The sequence below is a fragment of the Mesoplodon bidens genome (assembly GCF_964165515.1).
Source record: "Mesoplodon bidens genome assembly, chromosome: 20".
In the NCBI taxonomy this organism is placed as follows: Eukaryota; Metazoa; Chordata; class Mammalia; order Artiodactyla; family Ziphiidae; genus Mesoplodon; species Mesoplodon bidens.
In genome coordinates, this window is record NC_138181.1 from 22,384,918 (window position 1) to 22,404,030 (window position 19,113).

Consider the following 19,113-nt stretch of genomic DNA (forward strand, 5'->3'; position numbering starts at 1 on the left):
TAGACTGCCACCCCTCAATAAGGAACATCATTTAGGCAAAGACTTCCATGGAATATGCTTCATTTCAATTGATTGGGAGTTTAAAATCTATGATATTTGACAAGCTGTGCATTCTTACATAATTACAGCATGCTTTGGGTAGCATTTTAAGTTATGAAGCCAAGAGCAAAGTGATTTTAACAACTTGAAATGTTAAATTACTTGTGTGGAATGTTCCTTATGGAGACTCATTGCTGTAATGAAATGGAATTTTTTTGGTCATAAATAATAGGAAAAGTGAGAATTTCAGTCAGAGTATTTTGAGGATATATTTGACTTCACTGTATCATTAATAGGCATTACAATGGTTTTGAAGTCAAGAACAGTTACAAAATCATTTCAAAATATGAATCTGACAAGAAATACATTAGAGAAATCAAGCTATTAACATTAAATAAGCCCATGCGATAGAACACAAGTGTGTTGCATGTATTTACAACGGTTATAGCAGTAATTTGCTGGGCTTGGCAGATTTTCTACTATAAAATAATAGAAATAAGAGTTTGCTATGGGAATCAGATTATCATAAATATTAGAAAATCCTTAACTTATTCGCATATTTTAAAAATGAATGTGTGTCACAAAAACCTATTAAATGGGGCAACCAATCAAAGAAACTCAATTTTTCTATATGAGGAAGAAGAATGGGATTTTTTTCTCTCCCATTTACCATCTTCATTATAACCTCTTCATTCTAACATCTTCATTCTAACATTATAATGTTACCCTCCTTCTATGCTGAATTCCAGGAACAGTCCTGCATTTAATGTTTGTCTTTAACATATAGTTCACACACTACACATGAACTTCCTTCTATTCCCTGTACTGGGGAAAGTTCCAAATTAGTATTTTCCTCCCAGACTTGTCCAATGAGTTTAGATTAACGTAGAGACTACCCACTCAGCAGATCTACTTAGGCAGCCCATAGACCCATCCAACTCAAGAGGTGCAAGATAAATGGACCATCTTTCTCTTCAGCATACTTATCCCATCAATATTCCCCATCTCAGTTGATGGTGATCCCATGAGAAACCTAGGAGGCACCCTCCCTCGTTCTCAATACCACATCTGGTGGGTAACATAAAATCCTTCTGTTTTCAGGTCCCCATGATTCCTGAAATCTACTCTCTGTCTCAGGTCAGTATTTCATCATCACTCCTGTGGAAAAACTGTGGTAGTGTTTTGACTGGTCTCCCCATTTCCAGATTTGTCTCTTTTAAATCCACCTCCATTGCAGAGATCTGATACCTGCTGTACACAGCATATGTTGGATTTTACCTTTTAATCCAATCGGTGAGTTCTTTGGTTTAATACGATGTTTGGTCCCTTTATATTTATCTACATTTTTTTAATGTGACACGTGTTTGACCTGAGTTCTGTCATCATAGGTTACATTCTCTGATATATTTATTCTAATGTATGGTCTTTGCTTTCTTTGCATTTCTTCTGATAATTTAGATGTATTTTTGTTTGCATGGTTACACTTATAACTGTAATTTTATATAGTATCTCAATACTCTTTTCTCTCTTGTTCCTCTAAAGCAAGAATTTAAGTAACATATTTAACCTTCCCTCTCAATTTTATTGAATATAATTTTCTTAATGTTTATCTTTATGCCATGTAAGCATACTAATACATGTGTTACCTGATTTATGAGTTTTAAATTTTCTTTTGACCCTCAGCTTTATAAATCTGCATCTTTGGAGTCTCCCAACTATTTTCCTCTTCCCTCTCCCAAGCTCAGTCTTTTAAAGATATGTAAATTTTACACTGTCAGGGCTTATAACTTTCACATTCTGTTTTGAAGCCTTTATTCTCACACTTATTTTAGTCTTTTATCCTATATAATTGGATTCAATTCTCATTGCCAGTCTTTATTCAATTTATTATTAGCTGGATTTTATCATCATGTTTTAATCAAAGACGGTGGAAACTAAATTCATTGATTTCTTACATGTTCAAAAAATGTTTATCTGCTGCATTTATAGATATTTTGCTTGCTTTGGTTTAAACTCTTTGGTTTAAACTTTTCGTTTGAGAACTTCATAGGCTACATTTTCTTTCAGTCTTGACCACTGCTGTGAGTAACTATAAGACTAAGTTAAATTTTTGGCCTTATAGATGAATTGAATTTTACAAGTCTACTTAGGCAAATATCTTTGTCTTTAGCAATTAAACATTTTACTGGGCTATGTCTCAATCAATTATTCTCTGTTAATTTCTCCTAGGACATGTCCATTCATTCTGTAGATTCAAGCCTTCTCTTTTTCAGGAAAATTTTCTTTAGTTGGCTTGATCAAAGGTTTTCTGTTCCTTATTTTGGTTCTTTTATTCAGAGATACCAATGAAGTGCATTTCATATTTCTTGCCATTTTCTCTCTCTAATCCTCTTCAATCCTTCATTTATGTCCAATTTCTTCTTTAGCCTATCCTCTAGTGAATTTTTTTTGTCTGCCATTTGTTTCTCTTATTCTTTTTTAAATTTTTTCTTGTGGCATCTCTGTAAGGATTCCATGCTGGTTCCCTATCAGTTATTCCTCATCTTTGAGTCTTGGACCACATATTTATGTGGAGGCAGTGATGAGGTGGCTCCAGGCCATGTTCCAGGCTGATTTTCAATGAGATTTTACACCACAAGATTTGCTGTATGAACGTGACTTTTATGTTTTCTTTTTCTCCAGCCAGTTTCTCGGAAGCAGCAATGCTATTCACAATGCCCAGTAACTCTTCTCCATCCATCCTGCCTCACTGAAAGACCCTCCATGTGAACTTGACCTCACCCACACCTTCTCAGTGTCAAAGGAGCCCAGGAAAGTTCCAAGTACCATCCTGAGCATAATTCCCACCTCCAAAGAGTGGGTTGATGGTATGTGTTATGGGCTGAATTGTGTCCCCACAAAATTCATATGTCAAAGTCCTAACCCCCAGTACCTCAGAATGTGACTGCATTGGTAAGGAATTGATTGTAATGAAGAAAAAGGAACTGAGTTAAGTGAGAAAAAAATGTAAGCACCCAAGTTGCCTGATAGAGTTAGGCTCTATACTATCCTCTGTAGTTCTTTAGATTTGTTGCTTTTATTACTCTGGGCCCTTAAATAGAATGTGATTTTCTTAATGATAAGAGTCATATGTCATGTATTATACATATTTGAAACAGACAAAGTGGCTTAGTTTGACTTCTTTTGAATCTCCACCACCCACCCACCCCCTCTACAGCATGGATTTAGTCTATCTTAAGTACCAATAAACACACATTGGCCAAATAAGAGAGAAAGAGAGAGAGGATTAGGGAGGATGGGAGATAGTTTCCAAAACACTAGATGATTTACAGAAATTACTAAATCCATGTAAAGGTAAAAAAGAATGAGATCTCTGTCTTCATTCTTGTAAACTGGGACATATGGCATAGAATATGTAAATGTCCAGTGCAAAGGCATCACCAAGGGACCTAGAAGTAGGAATGATGTTTCAATACTTATTTGTCTACAATTTACATCTATTACCCCGAGAGGACCTTTGGTACTTTGGGGTTGTTTCCCTTTCCACCTTCTTATAAAGTCAATACGACTTAAAGAACCATTAATGGGGCTCTAATTGAATCAAGCAACAATTCTGTTATTATTGCTCACTTGATTTTCTGTCATTTCTGAAAATGACCTTATTCTAAAGGGCTGACATTGAAGATCATTTATGTACAAAAGGTTTATTCAGACAGTACTTAACTTCCTGGTTCTTTTTTTCCCTGAAGCTAAAGATCAAAGCATTGTATTTCACAGTTGGACTTTACACTATTTATTTATTCATTTGATTTTTTTCTACAGACGAATTTCTTTTTGAGAACAGGAATGCTCTCTTACGTCGGTAGCTTATGTCATAGCTCATGTTCATATAAAATATCTACCCTTAAAAGTAAACAGATAGATAGATCTTACCACAAACAAAATAATACATACTGGATTACATAGATGCCTAGAGAACATTGGGACTGTAACATGAAAGCAAAGAAACCATAGATTATAAATGTTCATATCAATTTCCCACCTTTCTTTGGTCAGTTACAAATCTATTAATTTTCCATATTGCTATCAAAGCTAAATCAAATAATAAGTCTTGTAATCACTGGAGAATCAGTTAGCATATAACACATCATTTCCCTTGAAAAATGAGAATCATTAATCTTTACAGATATAATTCATACAACCTAAATTTTACTCATTAAAAAAATGTCTTAGGTAGATCTTCTGACATATTAAAACATTTCTTTACTAAAATGGACTTTTAGAAACATGGGGTTCTCATTAATAAAATGGATTTACTATTTCATTAAATTCAGAATAATTTTCTGTCATTTCTTCTTATGAGAATTGGATTTTTTCAAGTGTTAAATTCTTCCTTATGTTTCATAGTCTTTGACGTATAAGTTGCCAAGTTATAGTCCTTTATATTCAGTGACCATTTTACAAAAAAAATCAGTGAAATAATCATGAAATATTGTCATGGCCATAAGAACACAGTTGAAAATATCTACTATGCCATTTGCAATTTTTTAGGAAGTGATTGCCTGTCATGGTAAATCTCCAAATGAGCAAGTCGGTTTTGAAAAAGAATGTGGAATTCTTGGTCATTAAGGTCCTTGATTTCAATAATGTGCATGGTCACTGTTCTATGTTCTTCATAGATATCACAGATATCTTCTTCTAATATCTTATTTTTATTAGTATGTCTATGATGATTTTAACAATAACAAAGAAGTTCAGCCTATACTAATATATTAATCATTTGATGTCTGTTATGAATTATAAGGCACCACAAAGATTATTGATTACACATCACTGCATATTCAGATGAGCAAACCAAATACATGAAGACATTAAATAAGTTGTTCGAATCAATGAAGCTGGCAATATTAGATTTTCCAAAGAAATCAGGGTCCTGATGGCTAATGTAATACATTTTTGGTTATTAATCTCTAATATGATGTGTTTCACTTAGCAACACACCAAAGACTTTTTAATAGATTTTATCTTATAAACTCACACCAAATACATCTCCTTTCCCTCTTAGATCCATTAGCAAAGGTCAATATAATTCAGTAACGATAATTATGAGTATGTGCTCAATCTAGTACGTGCCAAGCGAACAAGTAATTTGATAAATGCACATTATCTAATTGTATCCTCAAAATAACCTCAGGAGATGTATGTAATCAATTATCCTGGTTTTGCTGAAGGAAATGAGGTTTCAGAAGGCTAAATAAAAACATAGACAGACAAATGAGATGGGGCCAGTGTTTGACCCATGTTTGTTTAACTCCAAAATCCAAACTCCACCCATGGTTATTGAATTTTCATGTCCTTAAGTCTTATATTCTTATTTGGACATTGAGTTCCTTGAAAATATAAACACTCTTTGTGCTCCCATAATGCCCAGAACCTCAAATAAGTAAGTTATCTTTGATTTACAAAAAAGGGGGTAATGATCAGTGCAGGGGATTCTGTAAACCATTAGATATACCACTGAAATCTAAGACTACACATACACTATGGCTCCATTTGTCAGAAAAACAAAAACAAAAAAACTTGTTTTCAGTTTCTAACAAAAGAGAAATCAATTGCTTGGGAGTGGCATTATCAATTTCACTAAAACGGGAGGATGTGGAAAATGACACGTGTCTACATGTGTTCAGTCTAAACCAGCACTTTTAAGTGACCTGATACCTTGGCTATGGTAAGAAGATAACACCCGACACACAATCCCTCTGTAAAAATTAGTTCCAGGACAGCCTGAACCATCACGTACATTTTATTTTGCTCCATGTTTCACAGCTATCCTAGCCGTCAGCTTTGCTACTCCTTTTTTCACTCCCGTTCACACGTCTCCCCTAGTTATGAATTGGCCATTCTTCCGGGATCCCTCTCTACATTTTGCCAACAAGTCATCACACTTTCTTCTGTTGTTTCCAATCAGAGTCAGCCTCTGCCTCTCATGTTTGTGTGCTCCTGGGGGTATTTCTGACATCCAGCCTCACCTACCCTCCAACCCAGTACGGAACCTATACATGATCCAAAGTGTGGGTTTTTTTTTTTTTTTTTTTTGCGGTACGCAGGCCTCTCACTGTTGTGGCCTCTCCCATTGCAGAGTACAGGCTCCGGACGTGCAGGTTCAGCGGCCATGGCTCACGGGCCCAGCCGCTCCACGGCATGTGGGATCTTCCCGGACCGGGGCACGAACCCGTGGCCGCTGCATCGGCCGGCGGACTCTCAACCACTGTGCCACCAGGGAAGCCCAAAGTGTGGGGTTTTGAGGTTTCCATTTACTTGAGGTTCTGAAATGAGATTTTATTCTTTTGTGGTTAAGAAGATACATGTATATTTAAGTCTGCGTCTTGATTTGGAACCTGGCAATTTTGTGAAATGCCATGGATGTTGAATAATAAAATCTAAACTTCGTAATCATTCTTCAAAGAAGAACACTATTTAGCACTATTTGAAAAGGGCACATTCTAATAAGCAAAATATGAAAATCCTAGGGGAACATGAAAGATTCTTATTGCAATGTTTGAACAATATATCAATTTCTCCTTAAATCTCTGTGCTCAGAAATCAGGAAAACATTCTCCATAATCCTAAAAATACACTGTAGTTGCTAAAGACACACACAAGCTTAGGTTTGGAAAAGACCATTCATGATCCTTAATCCAGTTGTCTGTTAGACACAGATTTGTGGAGCTCTGCCCTTAAGTGAATTCAGCACCTTTTGAGAACTACTTAGTTATCTGAATGCACATGCTGTGGAGTTTTAACCATATTAATCTTTGCTTCATCTTCTCTTCTACAATCCAAATAATTCTGGAATTTTTTATATGTCATCCTCCCCCAAAATCTTTACTTATTTCTCCACTAGCTTTGTGGACCTTGAATATTTTCAAATATAAAGAAAATTAATTTTTTCTCCTCTGCATTTTCTTCCTTGAAAATGGGTTTGACCTATTTTTCCAGCCAGATGGAAACTTTAGTCAAGGGGAATTTCAACTGTCAGTGAATTTCTGAATTTCTTACCTTGCATATTTCCTAGTTGTCTGAGAGCAAGTTTTGGCAAAATGGTTAATCAGCTTATTTTCCCAGAAGACGACACGACATAGAAGGACATGAGATTTTGACTCACACATGGGATTTAGTTCATATTTGTACTAAGCTTTCTGTTAAAACTGTAAAATTGAGTAAATCACTTAACCTCTCTGTACTTCTGCTTCCTCATCTGTAAAATGAGGGTAATAAAACTCACTTTATAGAGCTACTGTGGAGATTAAAAGTATCCAACACATAGTCAGCGGTCCAGAATTGTTAATTTATGACATTCTTCTGGACATAGTAAATTTTGACCGGAATCTACTACACACATCAAGAGGCTCAGGGATTTTTCTATCTGATGGAGGTGGTGACTTGTAATTTTCCAGTCTTTCCTATATGCTTCTCAACACAATCCTACATACATGTTGGGATATTTATGTATGAGATGTCATTGTGAACATCTCCGCTGTAATGGCAGAAATGAGACAGATTCTCAACAACTCAAAGACTGGTTTTACTCCCCATTGTTTTGGGAAAACTCAAAAGTTTGAGGAGCTTGATGAATTTCTACCAATAGACAAAAGTCCGATTGGTATCAAAGTATTTTCAGATACTATTGTGATCAGTGAATTTTCATTTGGGATAAATCTTATATGCATGGGTCTATAAATAATCTACCAGAAAAGTTGACAGTTTTCACTTAATGAGATTGATTTTAATTTCAGGTACTGTAATTAATTATTCATTAATGTAAATCTCTTTTTTACGTGGGTTCAGCTAAGCTAACATTAAAGCTTCAAAGGCTTAGAGAAAAAAAATGCTAAAGAAGAGTGTCAAAACCTTAAATTTACTCAGAGTATTAAGGCATTTTCTGCAAATAAGCTAGTATACCTAACACAACATACAACTAAGAAAATATAATGCATAGTATGAGTCTATTAACCTAGATTTCTTAACACTTACCATGCAAATTAAAATTAGGCTTTATTTTAATTTATGACATTCAACTAAAATGTTATTTTTCAGTTACCATCATCATCATCGTATGCCTCATATTTCATTTCTTTTTGATCTCCTGTTATTAACACAGCAGCAGGGAATAATGTAAATGTCCAGCAGACAAAGTAAATGTCAAATCACCAATCTCACTGAATAGAATAAGAACCTGAAAGTATAAAGCTACCATTTTCTGAGTACTCCTGTGCTGTGTAACATATACAAGACTTTATATATGTCGGTGTTTGATCATATTATTGATCATCCACGTTTTACACAATAAGGTAACTGCGATTAGGGACGTGACTAAATTCACCCACACAGTATGTACTGGAGCTGAGATTCAAGCTATCTCCTTGGCCCATGCTTTTCCATCTACTTCATGAGAATCTGTCCTTCAAAGGAAGTTTATAGTTACTTTTCTGCTGTATGGTTATATTAACGCTGTATTTTTTAAAGGAGGAATACATTTTCCCGCAACCACCTCAGAAAATTTCACTCTGTTTCTCTACTATAAAAATGAGTTGGCCTGAACTTGTTCAAAAAAGCACAGTTGCAATTCATTTGTTTTACATAAGTGGAGATGTTAATTATTGAAGTAAACTGCAGAGTTGAGAATTGTTTGGGTACAATGAATGATGCTAGACATGAACTAGACACCAAGACCTAAAACCAGGGAAAATACGCATTCTTCTCACTAAGAAGAACAGAGTGCGGGTGAGAACGCTGTTGTGCCTTGCTGATAGGACATCCCACCTCACTGTCCTAACAGGAGCCTCTTCAGCTTGTATGCCATCAAGCACAGATCTCATCCTTACAGATGCTGGTCCCTAAACCATCAATGTATCATAAAACATACAGCATCCTCCAGAAACAATCAGAGAAATAGGCTCAAATCACACATGGCTTTTGCATCACAATCACAAATAACAGCTATTTTACTTTTAGCTTTCCTTCTGGAAACTACAGACAAAAATGAGCCTGTGTTTTAAATTTCTCTTTTTGCTTGGAATTTAGCGATGGCGTAAATTATGCTTAGAATTTAACAATAGTCATGGGTGCTCCTGTCATGAGAATAAATATCATTCTTTGTCTAAATTTATTTGCATGTAAGACATTAATTGTAATACATTTTATCTCTATTAAAGGTAGAAGAAATGCCTTCAAACTATTGAAAATTTGACATTAAAATATTGGTTTATAGCCAAAGTTTTATAATATAGATGTTTAATCTAATTTTATAATCATACATGACTAATCTGTATATACTGAAGTTTAATAATTTGATATAAAAATATTTAGCAAACTGTGACTAGCTAGTATTCATTTCTTTAATTTCCCTATCCCCTTTGTTTTAGTTTCTAGTACATTAAGTTGACTAGAAATGAGTAGATTTTAACATGTTCAAAGAAACGTGATCCTAATTTCAACATTTCTCCTGTCTAGGACCTGGACAACTAAAATACTTCTTGAATTCAAACTAGTGTAAATTCTTTGAACCACCCCACCTCTAAACATTCAAAGACTGACTCAGCTTGTAGTTCTTTCACTTCTCCTGCCTTTTTTGAGACTTACCAAAATTTAATTTTTATAATACAGTGATACACCTCACAGAAAGAATATGAATGGAAAGCTAACTTTCATCAAGTTTATATTCAAGATTGAGACCAAAAACAAAAGCAGACTCACAGATATAGAGAATAGATTTGTGGTTGCCAAGGTGGCGGGATGATTGGGGAGGGATGGATTGGGAGTCTGGGCTTAGCAGATGCAAACCCTTATATACAGGATAGATAAACAACAAGGTCCTACTGTATAGCACAGGGAACTATATTCAATATCCTGTAATAAACTATAATGGAAAAGAATATGAAAAGGAATATATATATGTGTGTATATGTATTTCTATAACTGAATCAATTTGCTGTACAGCAGAAATTCACACAACATTGTAAATCAACTATACTTCAAAAAAATAAAATTTTACAAAAGATTGAGATGTAAAATGCATATAATGAAGGCCTCTGGCTCTAGGCCACTCACACACTTGGCTCTGTCACTTGGTACCTGTTTGACCTTGGGTGAGTTCCTTAGCCTTTGTGTGCCACAGTTCCACAATCACAGTACTCACCTCCTAAGTGTATTGTGGGAACCGAGGACAAAAACAAAAAGTGCTTACAGTGGTGTCACGCATACACTAAGCGCTCAATCTCAGCTATTGTTGTGGATCATATTTTATCAATACAGATGTCAAAATGTAATAATGCAACTTTAATTTATGGATGAAGTTACTGCTGAGTGAGTTAGTACTGTGTTCAGAGAAGGACGAATGAGAAAAAGACAATCAAGTATGTAGGCATTGTTCCACAGAATGTGGGTCAGACATATTGTATGAGACAATACAGTTGTCAGACCAGCTAAATTCAAAGTCTGGGGCCTGAACAAGGTAGTAAAATTAGTTGGCACTTCGAGTACAGTGTTGTTCTATGTAATGAGTTAGCATGTTCTTTGCCAACGTTACAGTTGCTGACAGAGTGCATTCCAAATGGAAATTTGGGGGCTTCCCTGGTGGCGCAGTGGTTGAGAGTCCGCCTGCCGATGCAGGGGACATGGGCTCGTGTCCTGGTCCAGGAGGATCCCACATGCCGCGGAGCGGCTGGGCCCGTGAGCCATGGCCGCTGAGCCTGCGCGTCCGGAGCCTGTGCTCCTCAACGGGAGAGGCCACAACAGTGAGAGGCCCGCATATCACACACACACACACAAAAATGGAAATTTGGTTCTCAGATTAAAAAACTGGTTGAATTTTACAGTTTTCAGACAAAGGTCATAATATCCCTGAGAAATAAATTGAATCAATCACTATTTGCCATTCACTTACAATCTGACCCAGGGTTCAAGCCCAAAAGTTGTAAGTGCAGTAACGGCAAAAAATACCATATAGTTTGGTCAAACTATACTGCCTAGTCTTTAGAATTAGTGCATGAGGCTTGACTTACACACCCCCAAATATAGTTCCCAAGACCAATATCTATGCATTTTCTATATTTGAACATTGTGTCGATATATGACAATATCACTGGGTGTGCAAGCCCGAAGAACGCTAGAGAGAAAGAGCTATAAGTTACTTCCAATGAGGTAACTCAGGGGGCTGTGCACAGACAGTACTAAATCCAGATCAAAGGTCTGCATCTCCAGAAGCACAATTCAAACTTTAGCATATTCCTGAAAGGAAGAGATATGCTCTCATTTTAGGAATTAAGTGAAAGATTAAGAGCCAGAGAAACTGATTAAACAGGAATTTGTCTGCAAGGGCTCCAGCAGGTGGGTGCAGGAAGATACCGCCAGGGGCTGATAGGAAGCAAACAGATGGTTAATGACTTGTGGGTGATAAAAGGGCTGGTTTGGGACTAATCTCACAAACACCATTTCTTCTTACCCTTTTTGTCTTCATGCCAAACAGGTGTGTGGAAATCTGAATAGTGAAATGTTGAATAGTTAATTTAGGAGGCTGGCAAATTAAAATAGGAAATTAACAGGGGAAATGCTAAATAGCCAAAATAAAATCTGGACATCTTTCTTCTTCTAGGTTGATAGGTGATCTGAATTTTTCCTTGAACAATTAAGGCTGATTACTTTGATTCTGCACGTTAATCTTGTGGCATCTCGTTGATTGACAGTTATATACATATTTAGAATAGAAAATGGAGTCATTTAATAATGTTTTCATATTAAAATAAATGTTTTGATTTATTACCATAGACATGTTTGAATTGATAAGGTAATCAATCTTCTCAAATAGACACTTTTTCGTTACGTCTTTTGGCCAGGATGGATGGTAGATGGGCATGCTGTTAACAAACTTTTCACTGAGATAATTCAAGTACACAAAACTCCTTATGAATCTCAAAAAGAAAGTTGTATTTTATCCATACTTTTTATGTTCACTTGTATCTCTAGAAATCATCATTCTGGAAGACTTAATCATCCAATGCCACATAGAGATCCTATGCTTTCGATGTACATTTCAGGTACTATTTTATATACACACAGTATGCTTGAATGTAAAGATCATAAGCCAAAATGTTTACCAAATTAATCAGAATCACCAGACAACCTTGTTAAAAATGAAGAACCAGATTCTACTACAGATTGCCTCACAGACCTACTGGAGATGGAACTCAAAAATCTTTATTTTAAATAACCATCTGATATAAATCTTATGCACCCTTTTGAATTCTGAGATTCACTAAGGAGACTCCAAATCTTAAAGCATTGCTGTTATTCCCACTACTTTAATAATGTCTCTATGAAAAGCACATGATATGGTCAGCGAGAACATTGGACTTAGAATCTTGGAACGTAAAGCCTGTGCCTTCGTAGCTCTGCAACCTTGCACAAGTCTTTTAACTTCTCTAATCTTTGGTTTAACCATCTGTTTCATTGAGTGGTTAAGGACTGTTTTTCTCCCAGTCCTACATGCCAGAATTCCAGAATTGGTACTATACTGCTGCATTGGTACTATAAATCCTGAGAACTCTATAATTAGTATTGGATACACATAACTTATTATATATCAATTTTTAATAGTTATGTGTAAATCTGTATTTATTGCTATCACCGAACTATTTTAAAATGCTTACTTCGTGTTTACAATAATTTGGAAGTGAGAAAGAATTTTTTTAAACAAAATACAGCTAGCCTGAGTATTAAATCAGAAAAGTGTTGGGAGGAAAATTCTCATTTACATAAATTAAATGATTATTCATTATTTTATACTTTGAGAAAGAAAACAAATTATTAAGAAGCTATTTTATATATTAACTTCTGGATACTTAAGATGTAAAAGCAACCTACCACTGTAAAATATCTCTGGTGACCTTATTAATATAACTTTTAAAATTCTATATTTCAAAAGAATCAGGAGAACCATATTTTAATATCTTTCTGTTACATATTGATCAAGCCCTGTAAAATTCATCCTAACAGAAAAGAATTAAGATCATCATCACGTGCATTATCAGGGCTTCTGAAGAATGTAAAAGCTTTCAAATACTTAAAGTACACCCGCTTAAAGCTACTTGATAATACTGCTAACAGGAGAGCAGATGCGTAGGCATCGAAATAAAGCTGGGATATGCAGAATGTCATTTGGAAATCATTTGCAGATTGCTTGTGGCCACACATGGCAAATACATGCTCTTAATACCACACTCCCCAGGGTGTTGTTAGAATTTTTCTGAAGATGACTTGGCCATTATTATAGAAATACAAAGTTCAACCCTGGTCCTGTTCTCTAGTAGTTCATCAGCGTCAGTAATAATAATAAAACAATGAAATAAGTTCTCTGTCACTTGAAAAAGATAATGTTAGGTTTTCTTAGACATAGGTAACATGATAAAGAATTTCTGCATAGATTTTAAGAATACATAAGCCTGGATGACTTTCATGGAAGGTCACAAATGCATGTACACTTACTGGACACTCTTTGACTTCTATTAGAAGTTCATATTTCTCAGCAGGAATTAAGGCTGAGTTATCCTAACTCAACAAAAGAGTAGTTTGATATACACATTAAAAGTCATTCTTTTATGGTCTGTCCACCATGATGATTGTTTTCTTCATTTCCAATATTTTGCCATTATAATCAGCACAATTGCTCAGAAAAATGTTTCAGCTATTTTCCCCCATGTATGTCAACATGAATAAGATTCATTTAGGAGAAACAAATATGTACTATATAAATTGAGGTATAAAATTTCTCAATTTCCCAATTTTGTGTTTGGTTTAAATAGCAGCTTGTTGTACCTCTTTTTTTTCACTCTTTATTTTATACTGGAGTACAGCCAATTAACAATGTTGTGATAGTTTCAGGTGCACAGCAAAGTGACTCGGCCATACGTATACATGTATCTATTCTCCCATAAACTCCCCTCCCAGCCAGGCTGCCGCATCACATTGAGCAGAGTTCCCTGTGCTATACAGTAAGTCCCTGCTGGTTATCCATTTTAAATACAGCAGTGTGTACATGTCAATCCCAAACTTCCTAGCTATCCCTTCCCCCTACCCTTCCTCCCAGTAACCGTAGTTCTTTCTTTAAGTCTATGAGTCTGCTTCTGTTTTGTAAATAAGTTCATTTGTATCATTTCTTTCTGGATTCCACCTATGAGGGATATCATACAATATTTCCCTTCATCAGGGAATGTTAGAACATTAGCACTTGATTAATATACCTCAGAGTGAAAAGTTGTGTTTTATTGTTTATTTTGACCTCAAGGTTAATTGATTTGTAATGATTTGATGTGTTAGACACAATTTACATTATAAAATTGAGACTGGAAGTTGCAACAATAACCCATTCGTTAAGCAATCTATATGCATGCTCAATAATTTCATATGACTACCAACTTAGAGAAATACAGAAATATCATTTATTCACAAATAATATTTGAATAGATTCTGCATACTAGCTCTTTTATGGGTCCTTGGGGTATAGCAATGTACAAGATAAGCGAGACCTCTGTTCAAGTGGTCCTTACCTGCTAGTGGGGGGAAAAGAAACTAAGTAAATCTAAAAATAAATCTTAATAGAGTCCCTTGGCTGAAATAGACAATGATTTGGAAACTCTTCTAGACTGGACAGTTTCTGAGGAGCCAGTTGAGCTGGGAATTAAATGATAGGAGATATTCCTGTGAAAAGAGCTCCCAAAATAAAGAATACAATACAAAAGCCCCGAGTTACTGCAAACATAAGCCAACATTGCAGAGCTCACAGTCTAGCGAAAGATACAGACGGGTAAGCCCTACAGTTTGAAAAGCATGCCTACGCCTCCTATGGCATGTTATTACACAGGGGAACCTTGGAGAGACATGCAGTGGAAAAGGGGAGGAGAAGACCAATGACCAAAACAAGTCCTAAAGAATGAGCTGGAATAGTTATTGGGAGACTAACGCATTCCAGGATCAGGGAGTTGACATGTGACTGGACCATGGTGAGCAAGATGGAGAGAGGCATGAGATGAGCCACAATGTGACCTTCCTTTTATCCAAAGCCAATAGGCTCTATATTGTGAAGTCAGGAAAACTATAACACTTCTATTTCAAACAGATTTTGAGAAAGCATCTGAATCATATGATAACATTTGATCTATTCATTTCAGTTGTGCGATTTCTGTTTGTCCCTTACTAGGTTTTCCTTTCTATACCTTTCTCATAATGATAAAGTATCCCCTAATGGTTTGCATACAGTTGTATTAGCAGTTTTCCTTTAAATGAAAATGAAATTCGACTCCCTAAAACATGAGGACTTCAGATTTTTGGAAAAGAAGTATACACTCTGCATATTCTCCCAAATGTTTTCTATTACCAAGCATAATTCATTCAGCCAAAAAGCTCCACTCTATCAAATCAATAAGGGTTGCTTTTGCACACTCATCTGATGGAAGCAAGCAGCAGGCTAAGGAGGGTGAATGCTGTCATAGCTCAGAGTTTTAAAACTTTACACTTTTCAATGAATAGTAATTAAAGAGTTGGCAAATCAAAGAAAATGTGTCCGTGAGCCATGGCCGCTGAGCCTGCGCGTCCGGAGCCTGTGCTCCACAACGGGAGAGGCCACAACAGTGAGAGGCCCGCGTACCGCAAAAAAAAAAAAAAATAAATAAAGAAAGAAAATGTGTCTTTATTTCTGCAAATTCAACCAATTGAGGATCCCAGGAAAACTAAGCTAAAAGTTCTACTCCTCCCTAAATCAGGCTTATTTTCAACAAGGATCAAGCCTTTTCAAGAAACAATTTACTTTGTCTATTTCCAACTAATTCGCAGACTGATGAACTGGTTCACAAAAGTGAGCAATTCACTATTTTGAACCAATCGAAAACATCTCAAGATACCCTGCAAAAAAAGGCTCTGTGCTGTCTTTCAGCTGCAAGGACTCGCCAGCAAGGCCTTTGCTTGGAGGAGGAAAACCAAACTGTGCCTTATCTAATGCATACAAGAAATAGCTCCTTCAGCTTCAAGATGGTCTATGAATAGAGGGAACATATAATATGTCTTCCAAACTGGGACACTTTTAAGATTAAAAGGAGGCTCTATTAACCACTATGGAGGGACCGCAGGCATTAACTGGGACACGTGTCCTCACTATCTATGAAGCACAGGCCCGGGAAGCCTTTAGAAAATTATCCTTTATCTCCTCACAGAGAAATATGAAGCATAATAAATTGTAAACATCTTTGATGAAGGAAAAGACTGTTTGGGGCACTATTATCAAAAACCTCTAAGCCTTACAGCTTCCCCTTAGTTCCACCGACTTTATAATGCATATAAACATGAATATAGAGTCTCTGAGCTTTTTGGAGAAAAGCACCAAACTCTTCAGCTGCTCTTAAACATGGAAACATAATTGTGACACACAACAGACTGACCTCAGTGCAAAAATAGTCGCAGAGTACCCACACTTAACCCATTTGTCACCAAGTTTGAAAAAGAAATCCCAGTGCTGGAAGACCAGATGCTGCGTATTTCCCTAGAAATAGTTACAGGTACATATCTCCTCTCATTAGATGGTTACCCTTGGGAATTAAACTACTGTCAGCCTTACTAACACTAAGTTTAAACTTGTGGCTTGGAAATCTATCTAGCCTTGAATATTAACTGTTAATTCTACATTCATAGTTAACTGCCACCTCTTACAGGCAGAGCAGGATAGAGAAAGGTGATAAGAAAAGAGGCATTAGAGAAGGAAGTTAAAGGAATAAGGAGGAAGAAGAGATAGAGGAAAAGGAAAAGGAAAAATAGGAAGAAGGGAGAAAACGAAGGAGAAAAAAGTGAAATACGAGTGAAACTAAAATGTCACATAGCCTTCCTCACATCTTCACTACTCTTTTGACCTGGGGTTAGTTGAGCATGTTGGATGCAGGTAGAGTTTCACAGAACTGAAAAAAATCATACAGATCATCAGAAATATGTCAGACTCAGAAAACAAAAAACAAAACTGTGGCCTGCTCAGTATCACACAGCTGGTCAGTGGAAACGTTAGTTCTAAAACCCATGCCTCCTGACTCTTGAGCCCAGTTTTTTATTTACAAAAGTGCTTTGCTTTTAGAATGTGCACTTTTTTAAAAAAATTTTATTTATTTATTTATTTATTTTATTAGTTTCTGCTTTATAACGAAGTGAATCAGTCATACATATACATCTGTTCCCACATCCCTTCCCTCATGCATCTCCCTCCCTCCCACCCTCCCCATCCCACCCCTCCAGGCGGTCACAAAGCACCCAGCAGATCTCCCTGTGCTCTGCGGCTGCTTCTGTGACAAAGCGAAAGAGAGGCATGGACATATATACACTACCAAACGTAGAATGTGCACTTTTATCTTATAAAACATCAGATTGGAGTTTTCTATTAAATTCTGGTTTCATCACTTTATAAATGCTATACTTATTTTGAAGAACTCAAGAACTCACATCTGTTTCTGAAATGTTCACCTGCTTCTCCTGTTTCCCCAGTTTTTAAATTTTAATATACCGTGTACTTCTCTTTATATAAATAATTTAAATTTTGGTACTCAGTAAGACTTGATTCACATCAACAAAGTGAGAAAACAACCTATGGAAAGAGAAAAAATATTTGCAAACCATATATTTGATAAGGGGTTAATATCCAAGCAACTGAATAGCAAAAAAATTTTAAAAATCCAATTTAAAAATGTGTACAGAACCTGAATATGGATTTTTCCAAAAAAGATATATGAATGGCCAACAGGTCCATGAAAATATATTCAACATCACTAGTCATTAGGGAAATGCAAATTAAATGCCTATTAGAACGACCATCATCAAAAAGATAAGAGATAACAAATGCTTCCAACAATGTGGAGAAAAGGAAGCCCTTGTGCATGGTTGGTGGGATTGTAAACTGGTACAGCCACTGTGGAAAACAGTACAAAGTTTCCTCCAAAAATTAAAAATAGAACTACCGTATGATCTAGCAATTCCATTTCTGGGAATATATGCAAAGGAAATGATAACACTAACCCGAAATATCTGTACCCCCATTTTCATACAGCAATATTTACAATAGCTAAAACATAGAAACAACCTAAGTGATATATATATCACTCCAGTTATTAGATAAATAAGTGCTAGGGATGTAATGTACAACATGATGACTGAAGTTAACATTGCTGTATGATATAGAGGAAAGTTAAGAGACTAGATATTAAGAGTTCTCATCACAAGGAGAATTTTTTTTCTTTTCTTTTTATTGTATCTACATGAGATGATGGATGTTAACTAAACCTATGGTGGTAATCATTTCACAATATATATAAATCAAACCGTCATCTTGTACACCTTAAACTCGTACAGTGAAGTATGTCAATTATTTCTCAATGAAACTAGGAAAAAACAATTCTGATTTAGTAAATGAATGAATAAAAGGCAGTACTCCTGTAGGCTTTATTGAACAACTGAATACTTCTAAATGAAATGGATTGACCAAATATGTCTTTTCTTGATAACTTCTGTAGAACCAAAATGCAAATAAATAATTAAATTGTCTTTCTGACCATGTGTGATTGCTTGTACCTGAATAATGAAACTCTTCAATTAGAAATGGATCTCATACTTATAATGTTATTTGTTTGCTCTTTTCTATATGCTTTTGAATACGTAATGTACCACATATATATTCACCAGGAGAACCAGGCCTTGGGTACTGTACATGAATCACCTATGGTAAATTCTATTCTAAGTCTTCTTTATAATCTGTTAAGACATAAATATAAACAAATATAGAGTAACCAAATATAAATGTAAAAAAATCATAAAATGCAAATTACTAGCATCAGAAAAGAAAGAGGGGTCATTACTACTGATCTCATGGCATTAAAAATATAATAAAAGAATATTATTAATAACTATGCAACACAAATTTGACATCTAAGATGAAACAGACCAATTCTTTGAAAGGCACAATTACCAAAACTCACACATGGAGACATAGGCAAT

The 19,113-nt window shown here is 35.6% G+C and overlaps 1 protein-coding gene across 3 annotated transcripts in view; it reads right to left on the reverse strand.

Moving 5' to 3' along the window:
- SGCZ (sarcoglycan zeta) overlaps nucleotides 1–19,113 on the reverse strand; it is an 883,936-nt gene that overhangs the window by 735,280 nt on the left and 129,543 nt on the right. The window lies entirely within an intron of this gene.